Source organism: Symphalangus syndactylus, chromosome 6 (assembly GCF_028878055.3).
Source record: "Symphalangus syndactylus isolate Jambi chromosome 6, NHGRI_mSymSyn1-v2.1_pri, whole genome shotgun sequence".
NCBI classification, from domain to species: Eukaryota; Metazoa; Chordata; class Mammalia; order Primates; family Hylobatidae; genus Symphalangus; species Symphalangus syndactylus.
Window position 1 is genome coordinate 86,045,116 of NC_072428.2, and position 18,255 is coordinate 86,063,370.

Consider the following 18,255-nt stretch of genomic DNA (forward strand, 5'->3'; position numbering starts at 1 on the left):
GAGCACTGAAATTACTTATTTCATTAAATACTTTTTATGCACATAAAAGTTAACATTTTTGATAAGTGACAGTGAAGATGCTATAGACATTTTACCAGAGGAATAGCTATCTGATGCAGGCACACTGTACAAAGAGAGAAATGGTCTCTCATTAATAATAAATATTATAGATAAACAGTATTAAAAGAACATACATGAATATCTAACTATAGTTTTAGTAATAAATTAAAACTCAAGCCATTAAGGATCAAATCTTACAGGACACATGGTCAGAGGGATGGTGGTGGATGTGGATTTAGGGAACAAGAGTTCAAGTTTGCATTGACCTACAACCTCTAAGGTTATAGCTGAAGGTAAGAAAAATAAAACATACTGCTTACCACTGTGGTTCACATACCTATAACAATTTCTGATAAAAAGTGAGTGGTCAATAAATATTTACGGTAAAAACAGAATAAATACAATATATATGGGAATGCTCTTTAGGGATATGGAACATTTTGGATATTATCTTATTTATGATTAGCCAAATGCTACGATCCCATTATATAAGTACAGTGCTCTTTATTCTGGAAAAAAATTCCTCTCACTTTTGATTTCTTTCCTCTTCCTCTTTGAGTTCAGTAGTAATAGATGAAACTGGGTAAGTTACATTTATGAAACAGTAAATTCCACTTGTTTAAAGTATATGGAAGCAATTGGAACTCAGTATTTCGACACACTTGTTAACATTAGGTAATACTATAAATACGTTCATTAGCCCCACTAATTCTGCATTTGAATTCATCATGATGAAAGTAGCTTTTGTATATTAGTTACTGATTGTTCCATAACAAATTATCCCCTAATTTAGCAGCTTAAAACAATACACATTCATTATCTCACAGTTTCTGTGGATCAATAACCTAGGCATGACTTATCTTATATTTTATGATTTCCCATAAAACAGAAATTAAAATGTGAGGTCACAAAAAAAAAAGGAAACAAACCAACAAAAAAACACCTGTGCCCATTAATTCCCTTCTCCCCTCAACCCATCCTGAATTTTTGATGTCACAGTATACATATTTTACACTGCCTATCTCTTAAAAAATTGTTGTATTTATTGTATGTTTCAAAATAGCTATAAGAGAATATTTGTGATCTTTCCTACAGAAAAATTAATATTTGGAGTGATGAATGTCTCAATTATCCTGATTTGAAAATACACATTGTATTCAAGTATCAGAACATCACATGTAAACCCAATTGTAATGTACAACCATTATATATCAATTTTAAAAATGATATGGGCGTGGTGTCTGCAGTCATATCTGAAGGCTCCAATGTCATTTTCCTCTGCGGTTTCATGCAGTATTCAGTTCCTGTAAGGGTGCTGGACTGAGGGTCTCAATTCCTCCCTGGCTATATGCTGGAGGCTGCCCTCAGTTTTCAACAGGACAGGTTACTTCATCACAATATGCAAGCCATGAAAACAATAGAGATGGCTAGCCTGCTGAAAGTCACAATCTTTAGAAACATAATCACATAAGTGACATCCCATCATCATTGCCATATTCTGTTGGTTAGAAGCAAGTAACTCAAGGGAAGAGAATTGCACAGGGCTGTGAATACTACAAGGCGTGGATTACTGGGGCCATTTTAGAGGCTGTCTAACATAGTATAATTTGTTGAGATTGTCTTTAAATTGCCAGGCATTGTTTTGTGCTTAGCATAAAAATTCTAAACACTTTTAGGAGATAACTTAACATTTTATGATTTTTAACTTTCATATGCCTTCTCAAATTGCTTTAAGTTGTTCCACAGTATAAAGATTGAGAGTAAAAAGTTACATATAGGAGGAGGAAATACGTGAAATCAGCAGCAGGAAACTCTGCCATTCCTTCTGCTCAAATCCAAGAAAATTGAAAGGCAGGAAAGTCCCTTCCTTGTTTATTTTTTTTGTCAAACCATAATCTCTAGAAATGTATTAGACATTAAATATATTTATGTGAAAGTATGTAAGAATATTTTAAAATAGTTTGTGCATGTGTTCCTTTATACTACTGTTTCTTCAAAGCTTTGGAAATTTGACTTTTTAGTAGTTTGGGGATTGAGGAGTTCCTTTTATCCTTTCATCTTTTGTAAACTGTTTGCAATATTACCAGTCAATTTTCAACCACTATTACTCATTATTTTAAAGTTCAATTTTTAATGACATGCTAGGCTTGCCATGTAGGACAAATAAAGTTGCCGTTAAAATAATGAGTAGAAAGATTTCATACTCTGTCTTCCTAATAATGCCTGCAAGTATTTGAGAATGTTGCAGTTCCATATACACATAAGAAACTGTATTTCTATCCCTGTAATAAAAAGTAGTTATAATAAAATTCTTAATTGTTTTCTAGAGGAATTTTCCCAAGGTATTCTAATTTTCTGGTGAATCCCTTGTAATCATCCCCCACTTCAAAAATTAGTATTTTTTAAATTATTTTCTGAAAAACCTTCACTCCCCTCTTTCTGACTACCTTCTTTCCTTCTCCCTTTTTCCTTCTTTCTTTGACAAAATAATAACAATAGCATATCGCTTTGTTCCATGCTCTCCATTTTCTTTTTTTCAATTTAAATTTTTATTTTGGATACAGGGGACACATGTGCAGGTTTGTTATGTAAGTATATTGCACCCCAGTAGTGACTATAGTACCCATTAGGTAGCTTTTCACCCCACTCACACCTCCCCTTCCTCCCTGTAGGAGTCTACAGTGTCTATTTTTCCCATGTTTAGATCCATCCATGCTCAGTGTTTAGCTCCCACTTATAAGGAGAATGTGCAATATTTGGTTTTCTGTTCCTGCACTAATTGGCTTAGGATTATGGCCACACTGACTGGTGTGAGATGGTGTCTCATTGTGGTTTTGATTTGCATTTCTCTGATCTCATTTCTCATGTTTGTTGGATGTTTGCATGTCTTCTTTTGAGATATATCTGTTCATGTCTCTTGCCCAATTTTAATGGGAGTATTTGTTTATTCTTGTAGATTTGTGTAAGTTCCTTATAGATTTTCAACATGAGACCTTTCTTGGGTGCAAAGTTTGTGAATGTTTTCTCTCATTCTGTACGTTGTCCGTTTAGTCTATTTAGAGTTCTTTTGCTGTGCAGAAGATCTTTAGTTTAAGTTCCACTTGTCAATTTTTGGTTTTGTTGCAATTGCTTTTGGGGATTTAGCCAAAAATTTTTTGCCAAGGTTGATGTTTTTACAGTTTTGGGTTTTACGTTTAAGTCTTTAATCCATCTTGAGTTACGGTATAAGGAAGGGCACATGGCTAGCCAGTTATCCTGGAACCAGTTATCCTCAATGAGACTTTTTGCTGGCCTTGTCAAAGATAAAACAGTTGTAGTTATGTAGCTTTATTTCTGAGATTTCTATTCTGTTCCATTGGTCAGTGTGTTTGCTTTTTTCTTTTTTTTTTTTTTTTTCCAGTGTCATGCTGTTTTGGTTACTGTAGCCTTAGAGTGTAGTTTGAAGTCAAGTACTGTGGTGCCTCCAGCTTTATTCTTTTTACTTAGGATAGTTTTGGCTCTTCAGGTTCTTTTTTGGTTCTATAAGTTTAGAATAGTTTTTCTTTTTTTAATTTGTTGAAGAATGATGTTGGTAGGTTGACAGTAGTAGTATTGAATTTGCAAATTATTTTGGCCATTATGGCCATTTTAATGACATTGATACTTTGAATCCATAAGCATGGAATGTTTTCTCATTTATTTATTTGTGTGTGTGTGTGTGTGTGTGTGTCTCATCTCTGATTTCTGTCAGAAGCGTTATGTAGTTTTCTTTGTAGTGATATTTCACCTTTTTGGTTAGAAGTTGTCCTAGGTTTTTGTTTTTGGTTTCCGTTTTTATTGGTGGCTGTTGTAAATGAGACTACATTCTTGATTTGACTCTCAACCTAAATGTTATTGGTGTATAGAAGTATTAATGATATTTTTACATTGATTTAGTATCCTGAAAACTTACTAAAATCATTTATCAGTTCTAGTTGCCATTTGGCAGAGTCCTTAGGGTTTTCTAGGTATAAAATAATATGATCAATGAAGAGAGATAGTTTGTCTTCTTCTTTTCATATTTGGGTGACTTTTTTTTCCCTCTTGCCTGATTGCTCTGGCTGGGACTTTATTTTCTTTACTTTTGCACATTACATTTATCTGTGTTTAAAAAAATAATTGGCTTCAAAATCTTTGTGTGAAGGTAACATAATTGAATTAACTATTTTAGGACTAAGATTATAGTTACATTCTCTTATTTTAAATAACTATGCAAAAACAATTATAAAAGTACATGTTTTAGGAGAACTCATAGAAGCGTCATTAAAAGCCCATAAAATATAAAAAGTTTTACTCAGATGGGCAGAGTTTCTTGCAGAAAGGATGCAAAATTAAGCTTTTATCAGAATTGTGTTTGTTAAGTTACCTGTTTTGCCATTTTCTATTTTATTTTATTTTATTTTATTTTGAGATTGGATATGACTATGTCACCCAGGCTGCAGTGCAGTGGCATAAATATAGTGAACTGCAGCCTTGAACTCTTGGTTTCAACCAATTCTCCCTCCTCATCCTCCTGAGTAGCTGGAACTATAGGTGTGTGCCAACATGCTATCTTCTAATCACACTATATATTTTTCGTTTTAATTTTTTGTAATTTGACATATTTTTTTATTATCGGTAACACTGTATATTTATATACAGTTATTAGTTGTTTGTATTTCTTTAGTTGTCTTATCTCTTGCTTAGTAATATTCACTATTTTTGTTTTCTGATTTATAGAATATAATATTTATATATTAAAATGCATTTATTTTTGTTATTTTCATTGTTTCTAAGAATAACATGCCCTTCATATCTCTAAAGTCATTAATAATTTATCTAATTTTAGACACTTATTCACCATCTGTTATAACTTTTTAGCATGTAAATTTGGCAAGTAGACAGACATCTAGTATGTAAATGTACATACACATAGCATATTGAGTAAGTGTATGACTTGAATTTTTTTCCCAAATGACAAATACATTAGCACTATTTGGTGGATATTCAACAGATCCTCTAAGGGTATGTAGCAATCCCACTCCCCTTGCCCCCATCAGGTGTCAGTACATACCCATACAAACATATACACACACACTCACACGAGAATTAACTAGAATTAACACACACAGGCCCTTTTCCATGCAGTATCTTCTTTCTCATTGGTTTGCCTTGTCAATTTTTTTTTTTTACCAAAATGTCACATGTCACTGTTTATTATAATTTTACTAGACGCTTTAATTTCCACTAGAATAAGTTACTGCACATTACTCTTCTTTGCAGGCTATTACATTATTGCACCCTGTATTTGTGAAGACACTGCAAGTTGTGAAATAGAGAAATTAAGTCAACCTCGGTAAAGCAATAAAAGGGGATTTACTGGTGTTTTTAGTTGGGAATCCCAAGCTTAAATCATGTCTTTAGGTTCTCAGTCATCTGTCTCTCTCCTAAACCTCACCCGATAAGTTGGACTCATTCCCCCTTGTGACTTACTTCATACCACTGAAGCCTATGACCTCTGACAGATCCAGGCTTACATCAGCACAGGTAGTCAAGATGTTTTCTCTTTCTCAATGTTTTTGTATAAAAGCTCAAGGTTTTATCAGATTCCTGTGTCAATCATTGTGGTTTGAACGATAAGAAACTTTTTTATTGGCCAAGCCTTAGTTAAAATTGGGGATACTTCTAAAATTGGGGATCGAGTTTAGTGATTGGGGCCTCACTAGAGTACTATTTTCAGAAAAAAAATTAAGAAGGAATCTAGCAAAACAAAAACAATAGATGGCATGGCTCAGCTATAGAAGTAAATGCATTATATACATTTTTAATCTTCAGTATTTTACTTTTTTTTTTTATTTTTTTAAGATGGAGTCTTGCTCTGTCGCCCAGGCTGGAGTGCAGTGGCGCAATCTCGACTCACTGCAAGCTCTGCCTCCCGGGTTCACGCCATTCTCCCGCCTCAGCCTCTCGAGTAGCTGGGACTACAGGCGCCCGCCACTGCGCCCAGCTAATTTTTTGTATTTTTAGTAGAGACGCGGTTTCACCATGGTCTCGATCTCCTGACCTCGTGATCCGCCCGCCTCGGCCTCCCAAAGTACTGGGATTACAGGCTTGAGCCACCGCGCCCAGCCTTTTTTTTTTTTTTTTTTTTTTTTTTTTTTTTTTTTTTTTTTTTTTTTGACAGAGCCTCACTCTGTTGCTTAGGCTGGAATACAGTGGCATGATCTCGACTCACTGCAACCTCTGCCTCCCAGGCTCAAGCGATTCTTGTTCCTCAGCCTCCTGAGTAGCTGGTATTACAGGTGTGCACCATCACACCTGGCTAATTGTTATATTTCTAGTAGAGAGAGGGTTTCACAATGTTGACCAGGCTGGTCTCGAACTCCTGGCCTCAAGTGATCTGCCTGCCTTGGCCTCCCAATGTGGTGGGATTACAGGCATGAGCCATGATGCTTGGCCAGTACTTTATTTGGCACAAAGTTGTTATTTTGAATGAAGTGATTTTGCATACAAAAGTAGAAAGCTAGAATACAGAAAATAATTTTGCTTCATATTGAGCATTTCTTTGTTGCTTGCTGTTCTGGTGAGATTTGTAAAATGTGTATAAATAATAATGGCCCTAGAATAACATAGCAAATATTTCACTTTTGTGAAATAAAATATATAAATTAATGTTAACAGTTAACTAGAATGAAGTGCCAAATAGCAGTATCATCACATGAACTGATTTAAAATAATACCACCAAGAGAAGACACATGCATACAGAAAACAAAATTGAGAGCAGTATGTACAATATACACTTTGGTAAAATACCATATTGTGCCTCTGTGCATGGAGATGTTTGCAAATGATGTGTATAACTCCACCAGAAGTTTCTGTGCAATTGAAACCAAATGCATTTGCTTCCTAGAAGACAACTTTAAAAAGTCATCTTGTAAAGGGATGTTATGAGAACATGATTGAAAGTACATCTTGGGTTTTAGATGATTTCATATTTGCTAGTTTAAATTTAATTTCTGTAGTACTTAGACATGTCTCATCATATTATTTAAAATAAGTAAAACATTTACATTAAAAAGAAAAAACTCTAGTTTTAGTTTTACCTTTCATTTAGAATTGTAAAATCCCATTCACTATTATATAAGCTTTACATAATGCATTCTAAATTTACGTAATAGAAACTAGGATGCGTACATGCACAAATATTAACTAATTTTTTAAATAGCTACAAATTAACGACTTTTTCTGTTTTTTTAAATTTCTCACTTTTTAACAGACTTTCAGTTTGTTCACTACAGAAGTGTTCTCATTATTTCACCTGATGTGTAATAACACTAAATGAGAAAGTAGATTATGATGATAGTAAGGAGATGACCCAAATAAATCTAATTATCAGATTCTGTTACTTTTAAAGCTTATCCTTCTATGCCTTCTCTACTGCAATTTCTCCAGAGATTTCTCTCTGGATTCTAAAGGATTTGGAGAAGCTAAATTCCCATCCCCTCCTCACCTCCCCAACCTCTTTTGACTCTCATCAAGATTCTTGGTTTGTAAAGAAGTCAAGGAAATAAAAACTCCTACCAATTCTTACAAATGTGCTTTATTTAGGCTCTTAATGAAATTCAGGATGAATTTAAAGCCACAGAAGCAAGATATTTAATTTAAAAGAAAAGGTATATTAGCATACATTTAGACAAAAGTGTAGAGAAACGGGAATTCTCTTCAATATTCAAGTTCTATGATGTGGAAAAAGGGATGAAAAAATTTTGAATTGCTTCACAAAGAATAAATAAGACCAATAGATCGGACAGGCACAGTCAACATAATGAAGGTGTTCTTTAACAATAAGTGTTGTTTCTGACCCAAGTGGTTGCTAATTTATTGGATATTTTCTAAAGGAATGTGCAGGGAATAAACTGTGTTGAATGATATCTAAATTCACGTTAGATCTGAGATCATCGTGACTAATCCTTTAGTGCACCAAAAGAGAGTCTTAAATTCTTTTGTAAAGCTATAATGTGTAACACAGCTCGCAGTATTTTATTAAAAGTTACTATTTGATGATTTGGAATGTAAAGCCAAAACTCACAAAAGAAAAAACATTATACATAATCTCTTATAAAATTGTTTTTTTTACCATTTGGAAAATAGCATGGAGTTTCCTCAAAAAAATTAAAAATAGAACTACCATATGGTCCAGCAATTCCACTACAAGGTATTTACTTAAAGGAAATGAAATCAGCATGTCACGCAGTATCGACACTTCCATGTTCATTGCAGCATAGCCAAGAAGTGAAATCAACCTAAATGCCTATCAACAGATGAATGAATAAAGAAAATGTGGTATATATACACAGTGAAATTATATATATGCCATTGTGGTATATATACCACATTTTATTGCTATTCAGCAATAAAAAATGAAATCCCATCACTTGGGACAACATGGATGAACCTGGAGAACATTATGTGAAGTGAAATAAGCCAGACACAGAAAGACAAATACTGCATGATCACACACATATTTGGAATCTAGAAAAGTTGGTCTCATAGAAGTAAAGAACAGAATAGCCCTTACCAGAATCTGGGATGGGTGGGAGGCAGTGGATAAGAAGAGGTTGGTCAATGGGTACAATGTTACAATTGATACAGTATACATTCTGGTGTTCTATTATACAGCAGGGTGAATATAGTTAACAATATTTATTATATAATCTAAAATAGCTAGAAGAGAGAATTCTGAATGTTCTTATCACAAAGAAATGATAAATATTTGAGGTGACCAATTTGTTAAATGTCCTGATTTGATCATTATACAATGTATCACATTGTACCCCATACAATTATGTGCCAATTAAAAATAAAATACAAAAATACCACAAATTTCACAGCTGTGTATCAAATATAATTTAAAATATAAAATATAATTGTGATTTTTAAAAATCAGTTCTGATACAGCTAATGTGTCATTTTATGTTGTTGTCTGTTTCATTCTATTTTCTTCTGAAACAATGAGGAAAAAGACATTACTAAACATGCAGTCAGAAGCCCTCATAGAAGTCCTCATATAATTTCTATATTGGCAATAAATTATAAATATTATTCTAGAATACACATAAGAGCAAAGTTAAGAAATGAATAACATATATACTATTCAACAATTCAAAAAGTTAAGAGAACAGGTGAAAATATGAAAAACCTTAATCTATAACTTCTTAGAGAGACCCAATATCACAGAAATAACAGCACTAAAATCTACCTTTTTCATTTAACTTTATTTATTAAATTTGTTTTATGAAACGTTTAACATTCATCACATTTATTTGTCTTGAGTGTCAAAAAAACAAGTACCATAAAGTACTTCTATAAAGTCATAATTTAAAAATTACAGAAGCAGGGTTTTAAGAGCACGTACTATTCAATGAATGATAAATGAGTTATTATTACTTTTTTAAATATACAGGTCTCACTATGTCATTCAGTCTAGAGTGCAGTGGAGAGATCATGGCTCACTGCAACTTCGACATCCCCAGGCTCAGGTGATCCTCCTACCTCAGCCTCCCCAGTAGCTAGGACTACAGGCACACACCAGCACTCCTGGCTAATTATTTGTATATTTTGTAGTGAATGGGGTCTCTAAGTCCTGGGCTCAAGCAATCCTCCATCTTTGGCCTCCCAAATTGCTAATTATAGGCATGAGCCACTGCATACAGCAGTTTGATTTTTATGACTTCCTTGTTGTTAACAAAAAGCAAGAAATCTTGTCAACAGAACCATCTTTAAATGCATGAAAATAACCACATGCAAAGAAATCATGTATATTTTATTTTGATGCTCTCTTGGTTAGATAAGTTACACCATCCTGCATAGTCTCTCGCTGTTCAGACAGACAAGGCAATTTGCCCCTGACCATGGCTTTATTTCTTCATTTGCAAATCAATGGCAGTTGATTTTTAAAAATTAATTGAAAAATGTTATCCTTAACACTTGACTATAAGGTAAAGTCTGATTGAGAATTTCATTAACAATTTCAAAATGTGTAAAGAAGGGAAATAAAAATTTAATTAGAATGCAAGTCCAAATTGTGATATCTCTTCATCCTGTAATTATTTAAAGGCTTTGATGGTGAGAATAACAAAAATCCACAGAATTGGTTTTATTGCATAAGTAAATATTGGAAAAGCCCGCAAGTATGGTAAAAATAATTCTGAGTAGAGGATAAAGATATCTTGGTTTCAATCTTGTCTGCATAACAAGTAACTGTGATTTTAGAAAGTCATTTCATTTAGTTGCTAAATTTTATAAGCTGTAAAATGAGAGATTTACTAGATAAGTCATTTTCAAACTTGTTTTTTCTATGAAATCCTATGGCAGCCACGAAGGTGTACCACTCAGGTCTTTCTTCAAGGAAGATCTTTCTTTTTTTTTTTTTTTTTTTGAGCTTTCATTTCAGGTTCAGGGGTACATGTGCAGGTTTGTTATACAGGTAAATTTGTGTTACACGGTTTTTTTTGTACAGATTATTTCCTCACCCAGATACTAATCTTAGTACTTAATAGTAATTTTTTCTGACCTTCTTCCTCCACCCACCCTCCATTCTCAAGGCCCCAGTGTCTGTTATTCCCCTCTTTATGTCCATGAGTTATCATCATTTAGCTCTCATCAATTGCCAAGTTTGTGATGAGACATCCATTGCCCAAGTTTGTAATTAGACTCCATTATCCATGCGATGCTCCCTGCAAAGGACTGAGTGTAGCAAGGATGCTAAGGCAGCCCTATTCCTGGTAGACATGGGAATCTTTGGAAGGCCAACCTTAACTTGAGAATTCTTTGAAAGGTCTTGCTGATCCTCTATAAGATTAGACAGCAAGATGGCCGAATAGGAACAGCTCTGGTCTACAGCTCCCAGCGTGAGCAACACAGAAGACGGATGATTTCTGCATTTCCATCTGAGGTACCAGGTTCATATCACTAGGGAGTGCCAGACAGTGGGTGCAAGACAGTGAAGACAGCGGGTGCAGTGCACCGTGTGCGAGCTGAGGCAGGGCGAGGCATTGCCTCACTTGGGAAGTGCAAGGGGTCAGGGAGTTCCCTTTCCTAGTCAAAGAAAGGGGTGACAGATGGCACCTGGAGAATCAAGTCACTTCCACCCTAATACTGCGCTTTTCCGATGGGCTTAAAAAACGGCACACGAAGAGATTATATGCTGCACCTGGCTCAGAGGGTCCTATGCCCACAGAGTCTCACTGATTGCTAGCACAGAAGTCTGCGATCAAACTGCAAAGTGGCAGCAAGGCTGGGGGAGGGGCGCCCGCCATTGCCCAGGCTTGCTTAGGTAAACAAAGCAGTCGGGAAGCTCCAACTGGGTGGAGCCCACCACAGCTCAAAGAGGCCTGCCTGCGTCTGTAGGCTTCACCTCTGGGGGCAGGGCACAGACAAACAAAAAGACAGCAGTAACCTCTGCAGACTTAAATGTCCCTGTCTGACAGCTTTGAAGAGAGTAGTGGTTCTCCCAGCAGCAGCTAGAGATCTGAGAATGGGCAGACTGCCTCCTCAAGTGGGTCCCTGACCCCTGAACCCGAGCAGCCTAACTGGGAGGCACCCCCAGGTAGGGGCAGACTGACACCTCAGACTGACACCTCAGACCGGGTACTCCTCTGAGACAAAACTTCCAGAGGAACGATCAGGCAGCAGCATTCGTGCTTCATGAAAATCCACTGTTCTGCAGCCTCCGCTGCTGAGACCCAGGCAAACAGGGTCTGGAGTGGACCTCTAGCAAACTCCAACAGACCTGCAGCTCAGGGTCCTATCTGTTAGAAGGGAAACTAACAAACAGAAAGGACATCCACACCAAAAACCCATCTGTACATCACCATCATCAAAGAGCAAAAGTAGATAAAACCACAAAGATGGGGAAAAAACAGAGCAGAAAAACTGGAAATTCTAAAAAAGAGAGCACCTCTCCTCCTCCAAAGCAATGCAGTTCTTCACTAGCAATGGAACAAAGCTGGACGGAGAATGACTTTGATGAATTGAGAGAAGAAGGCTTCAGACGATCAAACTACTCTGAGCTATGGGAGGAAATTCAAAGCAAAGGCAAAGAAGTTAAAAACTTTGAAAAAAATTCAGACGAATGTATAACTAGAATAACCAACACAGAGAAGTGCTTAAAGGAGCTGATGGAGCTGAAAGGCAAGGCTCGAGAACTATGTGAAGAATGCAGATGCCTCAGGAGCTGATGCGATCAACTGGAAGAAAGGGTATCAGTGATGGAAGATGAAATGAATGAAATGAAGTGAGAAGGGAAGTTTAGAGAAAAAAGAATAAAAAGAAACGAACAAAGCCCCCAAGAAATATGGGACTATGTGAAAAGAACAAATCTACATCTGATTGGTGTACTTGAAAGTGACGGGGAGAATGGAACCAAGATGGAAAACACTCTGCAGGATCTTATCCAGGAGAACTTCCCCAATCTAGCAAGGCAGGCCAACATTCAGATTCAGAAAATACGGAGGATGCCACAAAGATACCCCTCGAGAAGAGCAACTCCAAGACACATAATTGTCAGATTCACCAAAGTTGAAATGAAGGAAAAAATGTTAAGAGCAGCCAGAGAGAAAGGTCGGATTACCCACAAAGGGAAGCCCATCAGACTAACAGCAGATCTCTCAGCAGAAACTCTACAAGCCAGAAGAGAGTGGGGGCCAATATTCAACATTCTTAAAGAAAAGAATTTTCAACCCAGAATTTCATATCCAGCCAAACTAAGCTTCATAAGTGAAGGAGAAATAAAATACTTTACAGACAAGCAAATGCTGAGAGATTTTGTCAACACCAGGCCTGCCATAAAAGAGCTCCTGAAGGAAGCACTAAACACAGAAAGGAACAACCAGTACCAGCCACTGCAAAATCATGCCAAATTGTAAAGATCATCGAGGCTAGGAAGAAACTGCATCAACCAATGAGCAAAATAGCCAGCTAACATCATAATGACAGGATCAAATTTATACATAACAACATTAACTTTAAATGTAAATGGACTAAATGCTCCAATTAAAAGACACAGACTGGCAAATTGGATAAAGAGTCAAGACCCATCAGTGTGCTGTATTCAGGAAACCCATCTCGTGTGCAGAGACACACATAGGCTCAAAATAAAAGGATGGAGGAAGATCTACCAAGCAAATGGAAAACAAAAAAAGGCAGGGGTTGCAGTCCCGGTCTCTGATAAAATAGACTTTAAACCAACAAAGATCAAAAGAGACAAAGAAGGCCATGACATAATGGTAAAGGGATCAATTCAACAAGAAGAGCTAACTATCCTAAATATATATGCACCCAACACAGGAGCACCCAGATTCATAAAGCAAGTCCTGAGTGACCTACAAAGAGACTTAGACTCCCACACAATAATAATGGGACACTTTAACACCCCACTGTCAACACTAGACAGATCAACGAGACAGAAAGCTATCAAGGATACGCAGGAATTGAACTCAGCTCTGCACCAAGCAGACCTAATAGACATCTACAGAACTCTCCACCCAAAATCAACAGAATATACATTTTTTTCAGCACCACACCACACCTATTCCAAAACTGACCACATAGTTGGAAGTAAAGCTCTCCTCAGCAAATGTAAAAGAACAGAAATTATAACAAACTCTCTCAGACCACAGTGCAATCAAACTAGAACTCAGGATGAAGAAACTCACTCAAAACCGCTCAACTACATGGAAACTGAACAACCTGCTCCTGAATGAATACTGGGTACATAACGAACTGAAGGCAGAAATAAAGATGTTCTTTGAAACCAACAAGAACAAAGACACAACATACCAGAATCTCTGGGACACATTCAAAGCAGTGTGTAGAGGGAAATTCATAGCACTAAATGCCCACAAGAGAAAGCAGTAAAGATCCAAAATTGACACCCTAACATCACAATTAAAAGAACTAGAAAAGCAAGAGCAAACACATTCAAAAGCTAGCAGAAGGCTAGAAATAACTAAAATCAGAGCAGAACTGAAGGAAATAGAGACACAAAAATCCCTTCAAAAAATTAATGAATCCAGGAGCTGGTTTTTTGAAAAGATCAACAAAATTGATAGACCACTAGCAAGACTAATAAAGAAGAAAAGAGAGAAGAATCAAATAGACACAATAAAAAATGATAAAGGGGATATCACCACCAATCCCACAGGAATACAAACTACCATCAGATAATACTACAAACACCTCTATGCAAATAAACTAGAAAATCTAGAAGAAATGGATAAATTCCTCGATACATACACCCTCCCAAGACTAAACCAGGAAGAAGCTGAATCTCTGAATAGACCAATAACAGGCTCTGAAATTGTGGCAATAATCAATAGCTTACCAACCAGAGAGTCCAGGACCTGATGGATTCACAGCCGAATTCTACCAGAGGTATAAGGAGGAACTGGTACCATTCCTTCTGAAACTATTCCAATCAATAGAAAAAGAGGGAATCCTCCCTAACTCATTTTATGAGGCCAGCATCATCCTGATACCAAAGCCTGGCAGAGACACAACAAAAAAAGAGAATTTTAGACCAATATCCTTGATGAACATTGATGCAAAAATCCTCAATAAAATACTGGCAAACCGAATCCAGCAGCACATCAAAAAGCTTATCCAACATGATCAAGTGCGCTTCATCCCTGGGATGCAAGGCTGGTTCAACATATGCAAATCAATAAATGTAATCCAGCATATAAACAGAACCAAAGACAAAAACCACATGATTATCTCAATAGATGCAGAAAAGGCCTTTAACAAAATTCAACAACCCTTCATGCTAAAAACTCTCAACAAATTAGGTATTGATGGAACATATCTCAAAATAATAAAAGCTATGTATGACAAACCCACAGCCAATATCATACTGAATGGGCAGAAACTGTAAGCGTTCCCTTTGAAAACTGGCACAAGACAGGGATGCCCTCTCTCACCACTCCTATTCAACATAGTGTTGGAAGTTCTGGCCAGGGCAATTAGGCAGGAGAAGGAAATAAAGGGTATTCAATTAGGAAAAGAGGAAGTCAAATTGTCCCTGTTTGCAGATGACATGACTGTATATCTAGAAAACCCCATTGTCTCAGCCCAAAATCTCCTTAAGCAGATAAGCAACTTCAGCAAAGTCTCAGCATACAAAATCAATGTGCAAAAATCACAAGCGTTCTTATACACCAATAACAGACAAACAGAGAGCCAAATCATGAGTGAACTCCCATTCACAATTGCTTCAAAGAGAATAAAATACCTAGGAATCCAACTTACAAGGGATGTGAAAGACCTCTTCAAGGAGAACTACAAACCACTGCTCAATGAAATAAAAGAGGATACAAACAAATGGAAGAACATTCCATGCTCATGGGTAGGAAGAATCAATTTCGTGAAAATGGCCATACTGCCCAAGGTAATTTATAGATTCAATGCCATCCTCATCAAGCTACCAATGACTTTCTTCACAGAATTGGAAAAAACTACTTTAAAGTTCATATGGAACCCAAAAAGAGCCCACATCACCAAGTCAATCCTAAGCCAAAAGAACAAAGCTGGAGGCATCATGCTACCTGACTTCAAACTATACTACAAGGCTACAGTAACCAAAACAGCATGGTACTGGTACTACAACAGAGACATAGATCAATGGAACATGACAGAGCCCTCAGAAATAATGCCGCATATGTACAACTATCTGATCTTTGACAAACCTGACAAAAACAAGCAATGGGGAAAGGATTCCCTATTTAATAAATGGTGCTGGGAAAACTGGCTAGCCATATATAGAAAGCTGAAACTGGATCCCTTCCTTACACCTTATACAAAAATTAATTCAAGATGGATTAAAGACTTACATGTTAGACCTAAAACCATAAAAACCCTAGAAGAAAACCTAGGCATTACCATTCAGGACATAGGCATGGGCAAGGACTTCATGTCTAAAACACCAAAAGCAATGGCAACAAAAGCCAAAATTGACAAATGGGATCTAATTAAACTAAAGACCTTCTGCACAGCAAAAGAAACTACCATCAGAGTGAACAGGCAACCTACAAAATGGGAGAAAATTTTCACAACCTACTCATCTGAAAAAGGGCTAATATCCAGAATCTACAATGAACTCAAACAAATTTACAAGAAAAAAACAACCCTATCAAAAAGTGGGCAAAGGACATGAACAGACACTTCTCCAAAGAAGACATTTATGCAGCCAAAACACACATGAAAAAATGCTCATCATCACTGGCCATCAGAGAAATGCAAATCAAAACCACAATGAGATACCATCTCACACCAGTTAGAATGGCCATCATTAAAAAGTCAGGAAACAACAGGTGCTGGAGAGGATGTGGAGAAATAGGAACACTTTTTCACTGTTGGTGGGACTGTAAACTAGTTCAACCATTGTGGAAGTCAGTGTGGCGATTCCTCAGGGATCTAGAACTAGAAATACCATTTGACCCAGCCATCCCATTACTGGGTATATACCCAAAGGACTATAAATCATGCTGCTATAAAGACACATGCACACTTATGTTTACTGCGGCACTATTCACAATAGCAAAAACTTGGAACCAACCCAAATGTCCAACAACAATAGACTGGATTAAGAAAATGTGGCACATATACACCATGGAATACTATGCAGCCATAAAAAATGATGAGTTCATGTCCTTTGTAGGGACATGGATGAAACTGTATACCATCATTCTCAGTAAACTATCACAAGGACAAAAAACCAAACACCACATGTTCTCACTCATAGGTGGGAATTGAACAATGAGAACACATGGACACAGGAAGGGGAACATCACACTCCGGGGACTGTTGTGGGGTGGGGGCAGGGGGGAGGGATAGCATTAGGAGATATACCCAATGCTAAATGACGAGTTAATGGGTGCAGCCCACCAACATGGCACATGTATACATATGTAACAAACCTGCAGGTTGTGCACATGTACCCTAAAACTTAAAGTATAATGATAATAAAATAAAAAATAAAAAAAAAATATTGAGCCAGAGTGTCACTTACTGAGAGATGAAAAAAAAGAAGAAAATAATCTCTTTTAACGTATTTTTATATAGCAATAATTCTTTTATAATATTCCATAGTTTATCTCTTATAAATTTTGATTTTATAAGCAATTCTTATCCTCTTAGGTATGAAAATTAAGTAATATGCACTTCCAAAGTCTTAAAATGATTTCTGTTCATCAACAAGAATCCTTTATTTCGATTTCATTAAAGCACCTGCACTTGGTCATTGTATCCACTAGAAAATAAGATGTTACATATAAACATATAATAAAATCATTCTTCAAAAAAAAAAAAAAAAGATTAGACAGCTGTCTGAGAGGCTCCCATCCAACCCTCCTTTTCTTTTCTTTAGAATCAGACTTGTGCCATGGTTTTATGGCCATACAAGCCTTCTTTGGCCTCCTATTTCCTTTCATACAAGTTTCTTACATGAAATCTGGATATTTTTATTCCCACTTTGGCATTTACTTCTCTAAGGACTAAGGTTATTCTATTCCATGTATGCTTGCTCATTCTCACCTCTGTCCTTCACAGATATTTCCCACAAGCAATATCTTACACTCCAAATTCCATATCCGCATCTGCTTTCTAGAGGTCCAAAATGGACACATATTTTTGAGTGAAAACAGGAAAGCTTAAAATTGGAAGTTCATAAAATGGATCTCTTCTCATTGAAGCAAGATTCATAGTCCAAGGTTTCCTTTCTCACTTCCACTCCTATCCCACTGCTACTTCCAGTGCCAACATCTTTAAGAAATGTTTCTGAATGTGGGGAACACAGTTAGAATAATACCAGAAGATATTCCTAACACAATCTGAAACTTTCCCTAGAATTATCCTGCTCCTTGCACACATACACAAAAAAAATCCCCTCAGAGTCATCAAAAGTTATTTCTATTTGATGGAAATTGATTTTGCTTCTTTAAAGCTTCAAATTTCAACTGAGTCTATAGAAATAGACTTCCTTCTTCCTATGCATCTCAACAAAGTCTTCTTAAAAAAAGTCAGAAAAAGAGTAATATTAGTTCTGGGATGGTCTAAGACTCACTGAAATAATTTCATAGTTTTGGAAAATGGACATCTAACTGCTTGTGTACATACAGGAAAGGACCCAACATATGAAATCC